The sequence below is a fragment of the Zerene cesonia genome, chromosome 11 (assembly GCF_012273895.1).
Source record: "Zerene cesonia ecotype Mississippi chromosome 11, Zerene_cesonia_1.1, whole genome shotgun sequence".
In the NCBI taxonomy this organism is placed as follows: Eukaryota; Metazoa; Arthropoda; class Insecta; order Lepidoptera; family Pieridae; genus Zerene; species Zerene cesonia.
Window position 1 is genome coordinate 4748354 of NC_052112.1, and position 5990 is coordinate 4754343.

The following is a 5990-nucleotide window of genomic DNA, read 5'->3' on the forward strand; positions in this document are numbered from 1 at the left end:
ATTAATGTAATACCCTTGTTTGAACAATACTTCATTTACATATAATAATCTCTATCAATCTGTATATATAAAAGTAAGTGGTGTTAGTTACACTATTTAACTCAAGAACGGATAAACCGATTTGGCTGAATATTAGTGCAGCAGTAGCTTAGAACCGGGGGAGGGACATAGGATATAAAAATCACATTTTATCCCGGAAATACCACGGGAATACATGCGAGGAAAACCCCGGGTCTATCTTTCCAGTGACTACGGACAAAGCCGCGGGCGGAAAGCTAGTCTAAATATAAAGTCAAGCTTAGCATATATATATATATATATAATATACGTCTAAATTTTTTATTAAAGTTTCTAGAACACGCAGACCTTTTCTCCTTGAAAATATCAACAAATTACGTTGTGTCAAGCTTTTCTTCTACTACGTTTTACAAATTTATGGGCGGATTTAAAGAGCTTATCCTTTGGACTATATAAAAACAAAAAGATAAATCTTAGGTTATAATTAATGCAAGTGTCGTCGGCTTTATCTCAGCTCGCCTTCTTGAACAATAAACGATAATTATGGAGACACCTGAAACTATATTATCTTGTGATTAATGGATGAAGTTGAATATAAAAATATGGAAGTCGAAACTATATTTTATGTTAGGTACACGTTATATCTTAATTAAAATTAATTTAATGATCATTTTTTATACCTTTTTACTGTTTTTATCATCATCATTATCATTATCAGACTATATTAGTGTCTCCTGCACGGACATAGCCTTCGTTTGAGGGTTCAGCACAAAATTTATTATCCTCCTAATTGGTAACTTGATTTTGCACATGAAGGTTTCCTCACAATGTTCTCTTGCTCTGCGTTCTCGCTTCTTCAAATTGAAATAACATTTTACCGTCGTCTGGTCTCGAACCCTCGGCTTGTCAACTTAAGTCTAAGCTCCTCAGCGCTGACCCACCACACTTATGTACAAATAGAGGTACAAAACGTTTTTATATGTAAAAATGCTAAGAGATTATTTCATAAAAACTCGTTTGTACAAAAACTATGGTGATAAACTTTTCAAGCAAGTTTGCTAAATCTCATTTGATTATTAAATATCACCATTGATTTTATAAATTAAATTAATATTTTATTACTATTCCCGTCAGTAAAGGAATCAATTCAAAACTTATTCTATATAGTAAACCCTTCAGCAGATAGAATAGGTAGCTGAATAGCGTCAGATATTCTTGAAGCGATTGAAGTTTAGAATAAATTCGTTTCACAGCGCTCACAAAAGCTCCTTCATATTCTGCTCTGACATGATAACGCACAGAATCAAGTCCGGGACAATTCAACTATCTGAAGCGACTTGAATAGCGCCAGCTCCTTTCGGCAAAGGTAGTCTCAGTTTGGGAAGTAACATCACGTACGATACCGTCTCTTATAAATGCTCATAAGGTTTCCCTGCCCGGGGATTTTACATTTAAGTCGAATAAACATATGCACCTTGTTTTCTGATTGAATTTTCATTGTGTTTCTAAATTAAAAGATAACACCGAACGCGTCCAGTCTATCCGTAATATGCTTAAATATTATTAATAAAAATATAACAGTGATTAGAAATTATGTTTAGATTGGTGATTTTGCTTTTACTATAATTAATATGAAAAGCTGAAGGGTTTTTGTTTGCTTGTTTTCTTGAACGCTAATCTCAGGAAATACTTGGCCGATTTAGATGAAATTTGATATAAATATAGTTTCCCAAGAAGGGCATTTAATAGTTTCCCGGAAATCTCATTGAAACGGTAACTATGCGGGGAAAGTCCCGGGGACTGTCTAAAGCCGTAGGCGAGAGGCTGGTCAAAGTATATTTAAATTAATAGACAGTGTGTTTCATTTATCTGAATTGCTTTTTTTCTGTTCAATTTTGCAATCTAATTGTAGTCAACACTTCGAAACACTCATTTACCTAAATTTACATAAGTTGGTATTCTATAAATTTGAAATACAAATTTCACACCACAAACATAATGACATGGCATTTAATTGCATTGCAAATTGTAACGTGAAGTATTGCCTCGATAAAGTTCAAGATTTAACACCTTTGCGGCAGTTAATCTGTCATATATTTACATCAAGTTCTAATAATTTATCATAAAAATTGAGAACTTGGTCATAAAAAAAGGTTTAAAGATTAATAGACGCGGCAAACGCCGCTTGTCACGTGGATAATAATATACCGAACTATATGGGGCGTGGGGTTTATAATGAAAGTAGCGACCCATGTTATGTTCTAGTACTAAAAGCTTTTAGAGCGATAAGGGTAATGGTCACTCGTTCAACTGCGGTCAACGACTAAGCTGAAAAAGAAGCTACCAACTAAATTCACAGGTTATCGAATGTCACTAGGGAGTTTAGCCGCTTAGGAGAATATTTTTCTGTGAAAAATTCATTCAGTTTTAGCGAAACTTGTGACTAATATAAGTCATTTCAATGTAGAACGAAAGAACTCTTAAAATATGTATTATTTTCTGTGAATTATATGCGAGTATTGGGTTGATTTTATAAGATAAACAAGATATATTTGATCATAATAAAGCAACACTAACTTTTTTAGCTATTAAGTAATATTTAAAATAATTCTTTGTTTAATATGCGTCGTGTTACTGTTGACTGTTGCATTTTTTTTATTATATTTTAGTAATACTAATGACAGATGTTCATACCCTCCATCATTTTAAATTCAACTAGATCTTTTGGGTAAAATGACATTTATTAATTAACATTTTCGTTTTCGTTCATTTAAATCACTCGCTCCATATTACCGCTTTATCCCTTTCTGTTGATTTTCGGCAGCGAAAAAATACACGCATTTATTAAACGAATTAGCGTTGATTATGACCGTAAATTGTATTATTATTTAATGTAAGAACTTTATGTTATTTGTTCGATTGTTTATTGAGCACTTCTTGTTACTCTAGTTGAAAAACAGTCAAAAATCGCCGAACATTTACAATTTAAAACTACAGCTTTGTATCAGAGCTTCTATATCGTTAATTATGATAATAAATAATTATATGCAAAAAAATCAAAGCTTAAAAATAAAACTTAATATTTTTTTTTACATCCGCTCAGTAGCCATAGCTATAGTGAACAATTGTATTTTACCTATATTATTCATCCGCATTAAAAATAAAAATATAACCGAGTGAATCGAAAAGTCCAAGGAAATTATAAAGCCCAAGTTTCACATTAAAATGGAATGGCCATTATAAGAATTATTTTAAAATTTATTTTGTTTCTAAATTTACTTTAAAAAAATAAGGAATACTAATTGTATAAAATGAATAAGGAAACATTAACAAACAAAATTAAAACACAAACAACATAAATACAACATTTAAAATACCGATACCACCGATATAATATATTACTATATCTGATACTATCTAAAGCTGTATCTCTGTAATGCGGCAAAGATTTCACACGAAAACTTATGGTTTAAATCTTCCCTCTTCATGTTTAGGTAGCAGTCGGCTACGTTTAATATAGCCGGGGAATTCGGGTCGGTGGACGAAATGCACTGTGCCCCTTGTTTCTGTACCCATCTAGCTAGTCGACTCGAGCTCCAGTTTTACGGAGGCATTTGAGGGGACGCCCGCCTCGCGCCGTCCCCTTTCCGCAACATTATCGAAATCGCAACACTCCATCCCTCCAAAATAAACATTTGAAGATTCTAAGTTTGTTTAGAGCTACTATTATGTTCTGTTGATACTATCTAGTGAGTGGATTATCGCGCTATAGACATCGTTTTGTATTGGTGAGTTTAATGATGTGAAAATCTGCCGGTTCACGCCGAAACCATTATTTTTTATTATCTCATAACAAACAAAACGCCTAATTTAAAACAAAAGATTTAACAATCATTTCCATTAATTCAGATGGTGGTTTTTTAAAGAAATACCTTAAAATCTATCGTAGGTATCAACAATTTTAAAATGCATTTTAAGCCTTCTGCTTATTAGCAAATTGGGTTTCGGCATAACGAAAAGTACTGGTGGTAAAATTTTATTATTTCATTGTGTTTCATTTTAATCGAAGCATTGATATTATTATATTTTGAATGAATATACCATACCGTTTGATCCGCGGGCGAAACTGCGGGCGGAAAGCTAGTTCTCTATCTCGACTATACCCAAATACTACTTATAGTGAAATTTATTTTCAATAATAATTTTAAAGATATTCAATAAGAAATCTATAAAAACATTGATTATAAACGGAATTAGATATGCAACACAACATATATCAATAACATGATATCCGCAATACCTAAATATAAAATAATAATTACTGGAACCTCACGGTGGATTTTTTAAATGTTTGTAATACAACCCTATAAATTAAAAAAAAAACATTACGAATAAATAGGGAGAAAAAGCTTAGTCTGCAAAATTATATTGACTACATCAAATTACAGAGGAGAAAGAGAGAACTAAATAAGGGCGTTGAGTAATTTAAAAGAGAAAGATATAAATTTGAAAAGAGCATTTGCCGTTACGTTGATAGCAGAATAAATTTTAAAATGAGGTTATCGGTGAACTGGATTCTCGTTTCAAAGACACATGTATACTTTTTAATGAAACAGGCGGGAGTTTTACGGCTGGCGGGATCCACAATCCTCACCTGTAAGCTTATATAAATTAGTTTCAAACATTTTGCAGAATCCTTCTGAATTCAATGATTTTTATTATACTATAGCATAAAAATTTAAATGAAATTATCTGAAATACGTTATTTTATGATTGTTAGAAGCGGATAAAATTTCCATGATTTTCCAAAAGTACTTTTTTATACTACCTTAGGTCATCAATACGCCACAAATACTGAACAAGACGCCAATAAAGACTCCATTTTATTGGTTTTATCTCCTTCGTAAAAAGTAACTAGAACGAATATAAAAGGTAAATAAAATAATTGAGAAAATATCTGTTTGGTAATATGAGAAAGTCAGTAAATTGTCTGCAATATAAAAATAAAGTAACAAATATGAATTTAAAAATCCTATACTTTTGTGCTTTTGAGGGTCGCGGTTGGTTGAAAATAAAATTTCGTTTACTTTATTGACAATTCTGTCATTGCAACTTGTACAGATACTCTTTTTTACTTTTGGTACTTTCTACGAGTTAATTTAACCTTTTGGAATTTTTAATTTAAATGAGACTGAAGCAAGCAAGAGAGAATTTAATTCCGGAGAAACTTTACTATGGAAAAGGTAAGTCGCTAACAGCTAATGTAATAAAATATGCTTGTCAACAACGGATGCCTTGTCTGAGGATACTGTGGAATTGCAGGAAATGGTCGGTATTTTGTTTAACGCGAGAAAATGGGTTCAGCTGGGCGACAATATTGCAATATCGTAACAAACACCCGCATTTTTCTTAAATCTCTACGATCCAGCAACAATATTAACGAAATAAAGAACTTTAAGTATTTATATAATGTGTAACAAACTCAAACATTTATTTAATCAATAAGACTTCCTATAGAAGTACTTTTGAATCTTCATATTACACAGTTAGAACATTTACCACCGGTTCGGAAAACAGTTTACAGTAAATTCTTTCACCCTTGAATATATCGTGATCCCTGCTGTAAGCTATATATATATATATATATATATATATATATATATATATATGTCGGAGTACCCTCTTAGATATTAACGAACGCAAGTGCATGACTCACGAGTTGCGCTTGGACATGGCCGTAGCAGCGTGCGGGCATTCAAGTATTGGAGCTCGTGCCGAGCGGACGTGTCTGTTCGAGTCCCGATATAATTTTGCTATATAAAGTACAGTAAAGTGAATTTGTGATTTTTAATAATTATTGTGGGTTTGAATAAAAGTGTGAAATTCCGTTTGTGTCTTTTGATGCTCGAAGTTACCCACGATGCCCAATGTGGAACACATAACCAGCCCACTGAGCCCTATATTCCAGCCTG